The sequence below is a fragment of the Lemur catta genome, chromosome 4, assembly GCF_020740605.2.
Source record: "Lemur catta isolate mLemCat1 chromosome 4, mLemCat1.pri, whole genome shotgun sequence".
Classification (NCBI taxonomy): domain Eukaryota; kingdom Metazoa; phylum Chordata; class Mammalia; order Primates; family Lemuridae; genus Lemur; species Lemur catta.
In genome coordinates this window covers 48,135,951-48,150,499 of record NC_059131.1, presented here as the reverse complement: position 1 = coordinate 48,150,499, position 14,549 = coordinate 48,135,951, and the positions used below count along the sequence as shown (strand labels likewise).

Genomic DNA, 14,549 nt, shown 5'->3' with positions numbered 1-14,549 from the left:
CAGTCAACCTGAAACACTCTCTCTGCACTGAGAAGTAAGCAAAAAATCAACTGTCAAGGCCGGGCATGGTGGCTCACGCCTGTAATCCTAGCACTCTGGGAGGCCGAGGCAGGTGGATCGCTCAGGGTCAGGAGTTCGAGACCAGCCTGAGCATGAGCGAGACCTTGTCTCTACTAAAAAATAGAAAGAAATTATCTGGCCAACTAAAAATATATATAGAAAAAAATTAGCCGGGCATGGTAGCACATGCCTGTAGTCCCAGCTACTCGGGAGGCTGAGGTAGTAGGATCACTTAAGCCCAGGAGTTTGGGGTTGCTGTGAGTTAGGCTGACGCCACAGCACTCACTCTAGACAGGGCAACAGAGTGAGACTCTGTCTCAAAAAAAAAAAAAAAAATCAACTGTCATTAGGTTAAGTCACTTGGATTTCTGGATGTATCTGCCACAGTAACCCCTCAATGTTTTGGAAAACTCAATAAACTAAGAACACACACATACCATAACAATGATAAATAGTTGCTGTCCTGTAGAAGCTTACATTTCAAAGTGCTAAGACCAAATTTAACCTTTTATGTCCTATTGGGTTTCAAATCAATATTTCCAAAGATAAAAGATAGCTAGACCACAAAACTTGGTAATTAATATTTAAGCCTCTGAGCCTTTTCTAAGTTAAAAATAAGGAACCATAAGTCTTTAGAACACAAAAAGTACAAAATATTCCTCTCACCACAGAATCCAGGATATACTTACTTACAATGAGAAAAAGAGAGCTCAAAATATTAACACAAAACTTAATGTGAATAGGCACTTCACTAAATAACAAGGTTATTCCTTTTAGGGAAAAGGGCTCTTAGCCATAAATGAACATTTCATGGTGGGATGCTGTGAATATTGAAACAAAGGGGGAAGTTGTCTTATCACACAAATACTCTAACTTTACTATTTCTCAAGTAATTATTTTTATCCTTCAGTAGGTACATCTGCCTCCTATTATACTATCACTGCTGAACCTCCAGTTAATTATACTCCTTTATGCTTACTTCACAAGAGCTATTTAACAAGCTGTAATAATTAATTCAACAGAGAAAAAACTGTACAAATACAAGACAAAGTACATACATAGGATAAATTTCTTTTTTGTAAAAATGAAGAATAGTTCTAATAATGAGATGTAAAACATCTTTGTCACTTAAATAAAAACTTTTTTTAATTACATTTTGTATCATTCTATCATTTTAAAAATATTTTCATAGAGTTATTGCTTTTGGTTAAAAATATTTAACTGATGATGCATATGGACTTTTCTGACAGGTATTTCTAATACCTATCTGCCAGTATTTAGGGAAAGCACCATTCAAATTGAGAAAGCATAGTTTAGCATATTTGAGCTGAGTGTACTTTTTGACAGGCCACCAAATATATATTTTTTTCTTCTTACTTTACTATCAATAACATAAAGGATTTATAATTTTTCTAATATAAAGGTATTTCTGAGGCCGGGCGCGGTGGCTCACGCCTGTAATCCTAGCTCTGGGAGGCCGAGGCGGGTGGATCGCTCGAGGTCAGGAGTTCGAGACCAGCCTGAGCAAGAGTGAGACCCCGTCTCTACTAAAAATAGAAAGAAATTATCTGGCCAACTAAAAATATATATACAAAAAAATTAGCCGGGCATGGTGGCTCATGCCTGTAGTCCCAGCTACTCGGGAGGCTGAGGCAGTAGGATCGCTTAAGCCCAGGAGTCTGAGATTGCTGTGAGCTAGGCTGACGCCACGGCACTCACTCTAGCCCGGGCAACAAAGTGAGACTCTGTCTCAAAAAAAAAAAAAAAAAAAAAAAAGGTATTTCTGAGACAAACAGCATTATAATGAATCATTGCTATATATGTGTACAATACTGGTCTTCCCAAATAATACTTCCTACTTTCTTTATTGTTTCATAGTACCACCCATAATGATTCCATAAATTTAGCATATTATTTACTCTTCTTTTTTTTTTCCTAGTCCTGTTGGAATAAGCCTCACATGTCACTAACACAAATATTAGTATTCCCAGGACATATACCTGGCTCCCTGGAATTGAGTTTAATAGGAAAAAAAAAAAAAAGAATATATCAATCTGACCATTCCCCAGCCCTCCAAAACAATCATATTCACAATTAACTCTCAACATATTTCTGTAATTCTGCAATTGTAAGGTTTGGGTGACTACATTCATCTGTTTTGTTTCTGTCTGACTTTAAGGGTCTCAAGGGATTTTCTGGTATTAATAAAGCATTTATTGAAAGGGAGGCAGTAAAACAATGTGACAAAAGAATCCCAAGAAGACAGCCAGATCTAAGTTTGAATCCTGGTTCCCCTTGTTCTGGTTGTATCATTTAAGCCTCAAGAGGTTCCTCATCTGTGAGTAAGAAACTCACATGATCAGTGTAAAGATCAGTTAAGATAATTCATGTAAAGTGCTTGTTTTCAGCAACTTCCCACAAAATGTTATACATATACAATGTATATGTATAACAACCAGTCCATGTTATACATATACAATCAAATACATTGTTGCCATTATTATTTTAAACAAACTGTTTCAAACAAATTATAGTTGTTTGCTCTTCTTTGTTTTGTTTCCTAAGGTGGAAACTAGCTTATTGATTTTAAATCTTTCTTCTTTTCTAAGACAGATGGCTCCTGACTTAGGATGGTTTGACTTACGATTTTCAACTTTATGATGGTTGGTGGGAAAGCAGCACGCATTCACTAGAAACCTTACCTTTTAGCACCCATGCAACCATTCTGTTTTTCACTTTCAAATAACTTTGTACAGTCTACAACCAAGGATCATTCGAGGAAAGCCTCTAATATAAAAGACAAGAGGCTAAAAAAAAGAGAAAAAAAAGGAACTTGAAAGAAACCGAGACAGTATCACCACTATGCTCAGAGACATAAAAGATATTAACATGAAAAATACAGAAGAAATATTTAATGAGTAAGAAAGGATTCTGGAAATTACGTCATTATTTTTCCTTAGATAAGCAAAAAATGAAGAGTTGGAAGATTAAGTTGAGGAAATCTTCCAAAACTAGAATAAAATAATGGTGATTTTAAAAGGGAGAAGAAACGCAAGAAATTTAGATAAATCCAGAAGATTAAATATCTGCCTAATCCCCCAGTATAACAGTGAAAAACAGGTCTCAAGATGTCACTTATGCCACAGGCCTACAGAAAAATCATTCTGAAGTAGAGCAGGACACTGGAGGTCTCCAGGGGAAAAAGGGAACTGATAAATTACCAACATGTTTAAATGTTTGAGAGGGATTTTGAGAGCTATCAGAAAAGTTTAGGAATAGTAATGACAGATAAATTGCAGGGGGGAGGGGACCAAAGTAAGTTAGTAATTATTAACACAAGGAAAAATTTTTAAAAAGGAAATGTGACTATAATACTAGAGGGCTCAGCTGCAATTTACCAAGTCATAACAATGAATTCTTATCTACCTCTGGTAAAGCTGACTGGGAAATGAGAGGATGGGGAAAATGATGGGTGAGTGTGCTTCAGGGAGGACATGGTTAGATATCAAAATCCTTACCTACCAAATCAATGAGCTACTAGATAAAGTTTATAATCAAAAAAGAAATACCACTTCATAACCACTAAGAAGGCCATAATTAAAAAGACAGACAATAACAAGGGCTGACAAGGATATGATAAAACTGGAACCCTCATATATTGGTGGTGGGATTGTAAAATGGCACAGCTGCTATGGAAAACCATTTGGCAGTTCCTCAAAAAGTGAACCATAGACTTCTAATTTCTGGTCCAGCATGTAAGAAGATTGCAAGTTGCCGCTCTGCCCTAACAACAAGGAAAAAATTGAACACACTGAAATACTGGCAACTCTCCTTGGATCCATAATAGCAGGTCACAGGACAAACCACTGCCCCCAAAATTGGAGAGAATGACAGACAAATACAGAGAATCACAAGTTATTGGAGCTGAAACCTCTGTGGGAACCAGTTCCCCACTGGGGTAGGGAAAACTGAACTGTAATTGATAAACTGTTGGAGGCTCAGGATGGACAAGTCTAAGAGATAAAAACTCCAGGGGTACCCAGTACAGTGGAGACAGGCACATTTTTATAAGTTTTGCCTCCTGGAGGTCTACCACATTCTCACAGTAAATATCAGAGAAAAATCCCATCAGTCTTCCAACAGAGGAAGGAGAAAAAAAAACATTAAAATATGCCAGAACATTCTTTTCTTTAACAAGGTCAGCCCCCAAGAGAAACTGTTTCACTACAGCCTAACCTGCAGGGGTATTATCAGAGCCTAACTGACCTGGGGGAGGGGAAATACCTACCTCCAGCCCACTCTAGCCATCCTGCCCCACTTAAGGGGGTGGGGGGAAGGCAAACTGAGATGCACTTCTAAAGTTCACAGTCCAGAGGCACAAGCTCACAAAAATACTGAGACCTAGTCATAGGACTATAAAATGTTTCCCCTTACCCCCTCCCCCGAGCCCTTACCACAGCCCTGAAGGCCTATTTACAGCAGTTCCTTTTACCCAGTATATCACATCTGGCTATCAAGAAAAAAAATAACAAAGCATACTAAAGGTAAAAAAATGCAGTTTGAAGAGACAGAGCAAGCATCAGAACCAGAATGAGATATGGCAGAGATGTCTCAATCATCAGATCAGTAATTTAAAACTAAAATTTGTTTTGAAAGTTTGTTCAAAATAATAATAGCAATGATGTATTTGACTATATGTGCTTATTATATAAATTGTGTGTATATATACATATATATGCTTATATATACTTATATATAAGTGCCATGAATGACAGCAATGATACAAGGAACAGAAGGGAGGAATTAGGATTATTTTATTATTTTAAAGTACTCACACTACCTGTGAAGTGATAAAGCATTATTTGAAAGTGGACTTCGATTAGCTGTAAAGGTATATTGTAAACTCTAGGGCAACTACTAAAAAAAGTAAAAAAAAAAAAAAAAAACCAAAGCAAAACATAACTCATAAGAAAAGAGAAAAAATGAGAAAAGAGAGAAAATGGAATCATATAAATAGCTCAATAAGGCCAGGCACAGTGCATCACACCTGTAATCCTTGCACTCTGGGAGGCTGAGGCAGGAGGATCACTTGAGCTCAGCAATTCAAGACCAGCCTGAGCAAGAAGACACCATCTCTACAAAAAATAGAAAAATTAGATAGGCGTGGTAGTGCACACCTACAGTCCCAGCTACTTGGGAGGCTGAAGCAAAGGGATGGCTTGAGCCCTGGAGTTGGGGGTTGCAGGGAGCTATGATGACACCACTGCACTCTAGCCCAGGTGGCAGAATGAGATTCTGTCTCAAAGGAAAACAATACTCAATTAAAACCACAAAAGGCAGAAAAAGTAAGAGATTTTTAAAAAGGAACAAAGAACAAGGGCAACAAATAGAAAACAGTACTAAATAAGGCAGCTATGAAACTAACTATATCAATAACCATTTTAAATGTCAATGGTCTAAATTCACCAATAAAAGGCAAAGACTGTCAGAGTGGTTCAAAAAATAAGACCCAACTATATGTTTTCTATAAAAAACACACTTTAAATACAAAAACATGTATAGATTAAAAGTAAATAGATGGAGACAAACGTAACATGCTAACACTAATCAAAAAATAGCAGGAGTAGCTATATTAACTTCAGATAGAGCAGACTTCAAAAAAAGGAAAGTTATCAGAGATAAAGAAGGACATTACATAATGATAAAAGGCTCAGTTCTCCCAGAAGACATAACCATTCCTAACGTTTATACATACAACATCACATCAAAGTTCCTGAGGCAAAAACTAATAGAATTGCAAGGAGAAATAGATGAAACTACTATCACAATTGGAGACTTCAACACCCTTCTGTGAGTAATGGACAGATCCAGCAGGCAGAAAATTGGTAAGGATATAGTTGAACTCAATACCACCATCAATCAACTGGATATAATCAACATCAATAGATTATTTCATCCAAGAATAGCAGAATATACATTCTTCTCAAGCTTACATGGAACATTCACCAAGGTAGACCATATGATGGTCCATAAAACAAACCCAACTTAAATGTAAAAGAAGAGAAATCATACAATTTCTGATCTCAGATCACAACAGAATTAAACTACAAATCATAATAGATACCTGGAAAATTCCAAAATGCAAGGAAATTAAACAACATATTTCTAAATAATAGATGCATTAAAGAAAAAATCTCAAGAGAAACTGAAAAATATTTTGAACTCAATGAAAATGAAAACACAACTTACCAAAATCTGTGGGATGCTTAGAGGGAAATGTATAGCATCGGATGCTCCTTGACTTAATGATAGGTTACATCCTGATAAACCCATCATAAGTTGAAAATATTCTAAGTCAAAATGTATTCTATACACTGAACCTAGTGAACATCATAGCTTAGCCTATCTTACCTTAAATGTGCTGAGAACAATTACATTACCTGACAGTTGGGCAAAACCATCTAACACAAAGCCTATTTTATAATAAAGTGTTGAATATCTTGTGTAATTTACTGAACACTGTACTGAAAGTGAAAAACAGTATGGTTGTATGGGTGCTTAAAGGTCAGGTTTCTACTGAATGAGTACTGCTTTCCCACCATCTTAAAGTTGAAAAATCATAAGTCAAACCATCCTAAGTCAGGAACCATCTGTCTTAGAAAAGAAGAAAGATTTAAAATCAATAAGCTAGTTTCCACCTTAGGAAATAAAACCAAAAAGAGCAAATTAAATCCAAAAGAAGCAGAAGATAAGAAACTATAAAAATTAGAGCAGAAATCAATGCAACTCTGAAAATAGAAAATCAACAAAACTAAAAGCTGGCTCTAAAATCAATAGGTCTCTAGTCAAGCTAAGAAAAAAAGAGGACACAAATTACTAATATCAGAAATGAAAGAGGGGACATCTCTACAGACCCTATAGACATTCAAAGGATAATACATACTATGAAAAATCTTATGCCCACAAATTTGAAAACCTATGTGAAGTAAACCAATTCCTTAAAAGACATCATTTGCCAAAATTCACACAAGAGCAAAAAGGACAATCTCAATATGCCCACATCTATTAAAGACATTAAATCAACAATTAATAACCCTCTAAAACAGAATGCACCAAACCTAGATTAGCTAACTAGTGAATTCCACCAAATATTTAAGGAAGATATTATACCAATTCTCTACAATCTCTTCAGGAAGTTAGAAGCAGAGGGAATACTTTCTAACTCGTTCTATGAGGCCAGCATTACCCTAATACCGAAACCAGACAAAGAAACTACAAGAAAACAAAACTACACAGCAATATTTCTTGGCCAGGCACAGTGGCTCACACCTGTAATACCAGCACTTTGGGAAGCCAAGGTGGGAGGATTGCTTGAGGCCAGGAGTTCAAGACCAGCCTGGACAACATGGAGAAACCCCATCTCTATAAAAAATTTAAAAATTAGCCAGGTGTGGTAGCGCATGCCTGCAGTCCCAGCTACTCAGGAGGCTTAGGCAGGAGGATTGCTTGAGCCAGGGAGTTCAAGGCTGCAGTGAACTATGATTGTGTCACTGTATTCCAGCCTGAGCAACAGAGCAGGCTCAAAAAAACATTTTTTTTCCTGAACACAGATATAAAAATCCTCAACAAAATATTAGCAAATGGAACTCAACAATATATAAAAAGAATTATACACAAGACCAAGTGGGATTTATCCCAGGTATGCAAAGGTGGCTTAACATGTGAAAATCTATTAAGGTAATCCATCACAGCAGGATAAAAAAGAAAAACCACATGATCATAGAAGATGCAGAAAAAGCATTTGACAAAATCCAACACCTATTCATGATAAAAACTCTCAGCTAACTAGGAATACAGAGGAACCTTCTCAACTTGATAAAGAATACCTACAAAAAACCTACAGCTAACATCATAAGTAATGGCAAGAAACTCAAAGCTTTCCCACTAACATCAGGAAAAGGCAAGGATATCCCCTCTCACCACTACTTTTCAATGTCATACTGGAAGTACTAGCTAAAAGCAGTAAGACAATGAATATAGAGAGAGAAAGAAGAAAATGATAAAGCAAATAAGCCAAAATGTTAATATTTGATGAATCTCAGAAAAGGCTATAGAGAGCTCTTTAATCCCTTACCCCACAGCATGACCAATGTTAATTATCATTCGGATTATTTTCTTCCACCCCCAGTACTAAATTAAACATATGGCTTCTTTCACCTTAGGTGAAAACCAGAACGGCCCACCAAGTCTTTTAGCAACAAATTACCCTTTCTATAGTGACATTTATTTAATCACTTCTTCTATAGTCAACATGAATGCTACCAAACTCATATATAAGTTCTTAAACATTGTTCATTGAAATTTTATAAAAGAAAAACAGGTCTGTGTGCATGTGTGTGGGAATATAAATGATAGGGGTAGAGGTGTTAACAAATAATCTCTAATAGGTATGCAAATTAGAAAGGTTAATTTTTACTCTAGATGTGAGTAATAGCAAATTATGCTGGCTTGCCCTCAGGAATAACTATACTGCAGTATAGCGATTTTCAGGAGGCTGAAGATTTAGACTTGTCATTTAGAAAGAAGTATGTTTTTAATTTCAAAATGAAGCTTGGAAAAAAATAGTAATACCAAAGACTATTACTACTATCAAACTTTTTAAAAGAACTCTATCACTTTAGAGAGAGGAGTAAAGTGGCCAAAGAAGTCACATGAAAACAAACACAAACACATACAGGAATAGACCACAAAAGATATCAATTTTTGTTTCTGTATCCATTTTCTAACAAAGAAAGATATTATCCTAGTGAAGAACTCCAGAAGGTGAAAATGTTTCAAACTCATAAAGAAAAATACATTAATATTTCTTTTGACAAGATACAAGTTCAGTACATGCCGTAGCTGCTTACACTATAACTCTATCACAGAGTTTTGGGGGGCTTTTTGTTTGGATTAGGTTTTGATTCAAACTTCCACTACACACTGACCTTTCTACCAAATGACTTTCAAAGGATAAGAATCTACAATTTTCTGAGCTTTATAACTACATAAAAGCTAAAATGATAAATGATATAGAGCTATTATAATTTTACTCTCTGAAGAATGAGTATTAATATATTATTCTAAGAAAATAAAATATGCAAGTGTTCTCATTAAGTCACAATGTAACTGATATTTCAGCTATTTCCACATACTTTCTCATAATTATCAAAAGTAATGTTTAAAGTTTTCTCTTTTAAAATGTATAGATGTGTTAAAAGTCTTTTAACCTGTATTTAAAATTCCTTCATACCAAAACTGTGGTAATAAATAAAAACAGATTTCTAAAAATTGAAGACCTTAACTAAAAGCTTTAAAAGTTCAGAGATTCCAAGATATCAGCAATTAGAATTAGAATAGCAGTTAGATAGTTAGAATAAGTTACAGAAAAAAAATCTATTATTTTCTTCCAAGGTGGAAGGGAGGAAACAATGTCATTTATCCAATAAGAAAACCCTTTAAAGGCTAGACACTAGAGTAGACGAAGACTAGAAAAGAAAGCATCTTTGTCCTTTCCATGTAACCTTTGTACAATCTCTTCAATTCCTACTTGATTTCTGCCAGCTTGCTCACAGCAAGCCATGTTTTACCTCTTTTCTTACAAATGTCTCTGAGTTTGGAGCTTTACCAAACTTACCGCCAATCCTCCCTCCTCTTCCTAAAGCACTGGGCTACAAAATTCACAACAAAAATAGAATTTTTGAGAATCGCAATTTAGTTTGAAGATCTTGTATAACCTTTTAACTTCACAGATACGTTCAGCTGAATAGCAACAGGGCCAGAGTAGACACCAGGGCTCTGACTTAAAAGTTCTTTCATTTTGCAAGCTTTGCTTCAGAAATACAATATTGAATTTCATGCTCCAGAGGTTGCCTCTTGTCATTTTATTGACTTCTAAAACTTCACACTTAAAATGAATTTTAAAGATCACCTAGTTAGTCCATGCATCTAGTTAGTCTAGATACAGTCATGTGCCACATGATGTTTCTATCAATGACAGACCACAAACATGAAGTTGGTCCTGTAAGATTATATCACATTTTACTACGTTTTCTATGTTTATATACATAAATATTATACTTATCATTGTATTCAGTATTCAGTAACATGCTGTACAGGTTTGTAGCCTAGGAGCAATGAGCTATACCATATAGCCTAGGTGTGTAGTAGGCTATACCACCTAGGTTTTTGTTAAGTACACTCTGTGATACTCATATAACAAAACTGCATTTTTCAGAATGTATCCTTGTCGTTAAGGGACCCATGACTGTACCTAAATGTACTCTATGTTATGCCTACCAAGCAGTTACCCAGATCCTCCAGCAAGGAGGAAACCATTAGCTCCACCCAGACTGCCCAGTCTACTTTCAAATAACCCTGACTCTTCTGCCCTATGCTCAGGGAAACCTGTCTCCCTATAACTTCTACCCATGGATCCAAATTCTGCCTCTTGGTACCAGGCAGAATATACCTACTCTCATTTCCAAGAAGAGCCTTTAGATTCATCTATCCCCTGCAGTATTTCTCTTCTCTGAGCTAAAAACTCCCAACACCTTAAACCTAGCCTTATATAATTTTCAGGCCATCCCTCTTTGTACTTTCCTCTGAACACATTCCAACTTGCTTATAATTATCTTGAACTAGGATGCCCAGAACTGAACGTAATATTCCAAGTGTGATCTGACTAGAAAAGAATTATTAACTCCCTTTCTTAGAGACTTCCATTAATGCAGCTTAAGAACATATTTGTTGTTTTGCTTTTTTTTTTTTTTCTGACAGCCACATCACCTCAGACTCATAGCAAGCTTACCACTAAAATCTTTTACTTACATGTTAAGTCAAATCTCTTCCACTGTTGTCTTTCACAGCAGGAATCTCTTAGACTCAAGTGTATGACTTTATCTCATTCAATGTAAACTTGTTGAATTTGGCCCATAATTCCAGCCAGACAGATGAGATCTTTTGGGATCCTGGTTCTTTATTCACATATGCACTATCCTCATAGCGCATCATGATTTACAAATTTGAAAAGTATGCCTTCTATATACATTACAAGTAAAGTAATTGATAAAAATGAACAGAATAGAGACAAGCACCAAGTCCTATGGTAAGGCTGTAGAAATATCCTTTTGTACTTAAAATAATAAATTATCTAGGTTTCCGGTCCATGTATTTTCCATCTTAACAATATCACCATGGAATTTATCAAAACCTTTATTGAACTATAAATGTGGTATGTTTACCACATTTACTTCATCAAAAAATGAACTCAGGTTAAGCTAACATGACTTTTTCTTAGTGACACCATACTGGCTTCTTTTTTGTTAACTGTTATAAGGAAACCAGGGTTTTGGTCATCAGCTTTAGAATATTACCTAAGGTGCAATATTAACTTGTTTAGTCTTTAGCTTGAAAATATACCATTAAAAAATTATACTTGCCCATTTCTAGGTTTCCTCCCCAGAGCTTTCCTGGTTTTGTTGGATCTTTAAAAAAATCAGCAACAGAAAGGTAGATTTTTCTTTTCTGTCCTTTGAAGTTTCTGAATAAAAAGGCCTTAGTTGAGAAAAAATTTTTTAAGCCCACCTTCTACTCTGTGTTTATTATTTTTTCTCTCTTTACAAAATATATTTTGAAGCTATCAATTTTTATAGCCCTTAGTTTGGCACAAACTTGGAATTGTAGTGGTATTTCATTTGGAATCCAATTATTTTTTTCAATGCTTACCTAGTTTGTATTTTGAATGTGTTATCTTAATTCTGGGTGCTAACATTCAGTATCTCAAAATCTACTTGTTCATATAGAACAAATCTGTGGTTCACACCACATTTATTTGTTTTCAATAAAAAATATCAATTGAGCTGCTAACAATAAAAATATACTCTGGTTTCTGTATTTACTATCTCTGCTCATACTCATAAAGAATGGATACTGCACGCTGGAGCAACTGGGTATCTACGTGTAAAAAAAAGTGAATTCAACCTTTACCTCATTTCATACATAAAAATGCACTTGAAATGAACCATAGACCTACATGCAAACACTAAATTTATAAAACTTCTAGAAGAAAACATAAGAAAAAAACATGAAATCTTCATGATCTTGCCACAGACAAAGATTTCTTAGGACATAAAAAAAGCACTGACCATAGGAGAAAACACTGATTATTGTGTTAATTTATCACAATTAAAAACTGTTCTTAATAAATTATGAACATGAAAAGGAAAGAAAAGGAATAAGAGAAAATATTCTCAATACTTTTATTTGCCAAAGTATTGTTATCTAGAATATGGAGAGAATGCTTACAAATTAATAATAAGGCAAACAAACCAATTTTTTTTAAATGGGTAATGATTTGGGCAGTTCAGAAAGTAGATAAATAAATGGCCAATTAGCACATGAAAAGATACTCAAAATCATCAGAAAAATGCAAATTAAAACCAAAATAAGATACCACTACATACCAAAATGGCCACAATTTTGATTAAAATTTTTGATAAGTTGATCTCTAATCATCAGGGAAATGCAAATCAAAACCACTATGATATATCACTTAACTCCAGTGAGAATGGCCTTTATCAAAAAGCCCTATAACAATAAATGTTGGCATGGATGCAGAGAGATAGGAACACTCATACACTGCTGGTGGGACTGCAAACTAGTGCAACCTCTGTGCAAAGCAATATGGAGATACCTTAAACACATTCAAGTAGACCTACCATTTGATCCAGAAATCCCATTATTGGGAATCTACCCAAAAGAACAAAAGCATTCTATAAAAAAGACATCTGCATCCAAATGTTCATAACAGCACAATTCACAATCGCAAAGATGTGGAAACAACTCAAATGCCCATCAATACATGAGTGGATTAGTAAAATGTGGTATATGTATACCATGGAGTATTACTCAGCTATAAGAAATAATGGTGATATAGAATCTCTTATGTTCTCCTGGATAGAGATGGAACCCATTCTACTAAGTGAAGTATCCCAAGAACGGAAAAATAAGCACCACGTGTACTCATCATCAAATTGGTTTCCCTGATCGTCACCTAAGTGCACATTTGGGAATAACACTAATCGGGTTTCGGGCAGATGTGGGGGGGGTGGGAGGGGATGGGTGTATACATACATAATGAGTGCGATGAGCACTGTCTGGGGAATGGACACGCTTGAAGCTCTGACTTGGAAGGGGGGCAGTGGGAGGGCAAGGGCAATATACATAACCTAAACTTTTGTATCCCCATAATATGCTGAAATTAAAAAAAAAACTATCTTCATAATAAATATGGGGCAAATTTTGAAGCTGAAAATTACATTCCCATTGACATATCTAAAAAAACAAGCCTGATTTATATAAAGTTCAACTCAGTATTAAAATAACATTCATATCTAATAATTGTTTAACATATCAATTAAATGTGACCTAATTTATCTACTCATTTAGATATAATTGGGAGTATCATATGCATTTGGGAAAACTCATAACAGAAGAATTTTTCTCCTTCTTACCTCTACAAATTAACTAAGACCTTACTCATTTCTTTTCGTAAATACTAAAAATGTGAATAATTCAAATTGAAAGTTAAAATACATTTTATTCCAATCTCAATGCATGAAATAACATTTATTAAGTGCCTACTCTACATACGGGGTATATGTTCATTAGTAAAATCATTTTTAAAGACTACATGGACAAGGGTAAAAAAATATAATGCATGCAAAAGCATCAAATATTCAAACTCAAATTCCATTGCTATTCCATAAATATTGCTAAATAGTTAAAACTTTCCCCCAACAAACACAGTTGCTGGCTCACATTCTTCTCTCTTTTTCTCCTTTCCAGTCTTCTCCCCCTAAGTTTTGTTTTTATGATAGTCATTGTAAGATAGTAACAAAGCCGTTTACTTTGTTACTATTGGAAGGAGAAGACACTCAAGACACAAATTATAAACCTGAAATTGTTTTACACAGAATGGAGGTTTCATATATATAGTATTTTGGACCCAGTGAATCTTCTGGCACATTTATATCATAATCTAGTTCCTTTAAAGAAAATTTGTCATCTCCAATGTATTTGATACACCTAGAGTCAGTATCTCAAAAAATACTTTACATGTTTGAATAATCCATGCCTTGCCAAAAAGTCATGTTTATTTTGGGGGAATTGCTTCAGAGACCTCATTCCCAAACTCCACGTGGCAGGAGTTATTCAGAAATGCAGTACATTTCTGTGGGAAATGGGAAATTCAAGATATTTTCCACAACAAGCATATATTATAACTTTGCCCACAGTTTAAAGAATTTGACAAATTAGGGCCAGAATCACAAATTTAAATTGAGCATCCTGAGTAGTGGAGAGATTTATTTTATGAAGTCTAACATAGAACCAGCAGTGATTACCTTACATGCTTCAGTAAAGATACTACTGAAATTGAAGCTATCTTA

General features: G+C 35.0%; 1 protein-coding gene across 8 annotated transcripts in view; it reads right to left on the bottom strand.

Moving 5' to 3' along the window:
* Positions 1 to 14,549, bottom strand: part of EHBP1 (EH domain binding protein 1) — a 323,665-nt gene that overhangs the window by 278,258 nt on the left and 30,858 nt on the right. The window contains exon 1 of one of the 8 annotated variants that reach the window (XM_045549708.1): positions 9,624 to 9,628. The exons of the other annotated variants lie outside the window; for them this stretch is intronic. The gene's annotated coding sequence lies outside the window, so the exon portion shown is untranslated. Of the gene's footprint in view, positions 1 to 9,623; positions 9,629 to 14,549 lie in introns of those variants that run through there. 8 annotated transcript variants of the gene reach the window in all.